This window comes from Mus caroli, unplaced genomic scaffold, assembly GCF_978045245.1.
Source record: "Mus caroli unplaced genomic scaffold, Mus_caroli_1 scaffold_5, whole genome shotgun sequence".
In the NCBI taxonomy this organism is placed as follows: domain Eukaryota; kingdom Metazoa; phylum Chordata; class Mammalia; order Rodentia; family Muridae; genus Mus; species Mus caroli.
Genome location: NW_028227260.1, coordinates 39,717,043 through 39,717,764, shown reverse-complemented (window position 1 = coordinate 39,717,764; position 722 = coordinate 39,717,043). Strand labels below are relative to the sequence as shown.

At 44.9% G+C, this 722-nt stretch overlaps 1 non-coding gene across 1 annotated transcript; it reads right to left on the bottom strand.

Moving 5' to 3' along the window:
* Nucleotides 1-263: 263 nt before the first annotated feature.
* On the bottom strand, nucleotides 264-408 carry LOC115030178 (small nucleolar RNA SNORA48). The gene has a single exon (XR_003835798.1). It is a non-coding gene; the product is annotated as a small nucleolar RNA SNORA48 (small nucleolar RNA).
* Nucleotides 409-722: the final 314 nt, after the last annotated feature.

Sequence of the window (722 nt, the reverse complement as noted above, 5' to 3'; positions counted from 1 at the left end):
ATGGTAAGGTGACAAGTGGGTGTGTAGAGCCCTCCTGTGCCATGTGCCAGAGGGCAGGTCCGTGAGTAGCATGGTGATTCACAGATCTTTGTCTGTGGTGGTAGGAGGGACTCTGTGTATCTTTAGCACACAGCCATACTGTGAGGCAGAGCACAGGTCTGTGATTGTCTTTCCCCACCCATACTTCATGCATGAGGAAACACTGGTCTCTGTCTGTCTTCCCCCTTCTGCACTTCATTGCTTGGATTTGAATTCACTTGATTTTATGTGTCTTAGGCATAAAAGAGTTTTAGCTACCAAGCCAAGCATCAAGCTGAGATGATGAAAAGGCTATCATCTGCTTTGCTCCTGACTGATAATAAGAACAGCACCGCCAACAAGGTGTCTTTTAGCCAATTGACAGGAGCACTTAAGGCATATCTTAGTTAGAGTTTCATTGCTGTGAATAGACACCATGACCATGGCAACTCTTTTTACATTTCAAATATTATCCCCCTTCCAGGTTTCTTTTCCAAAACAAAACAAAACAAAAATAAAAACAAAAAGCCATCCCACCCCATCCACCTTGCCTCCACAAAGGTGCTACCCATCCACCCACTCCCACCGCACTGTCCTAGCCTTCCCCTATGCTGGGCTATGGCAACTCTTATAAAGGAAAACATTTAATTAGGGCTCCCTTACAAGTTGAGAGGTTCAGTCCATTATCATTATGTCAGGAAGCA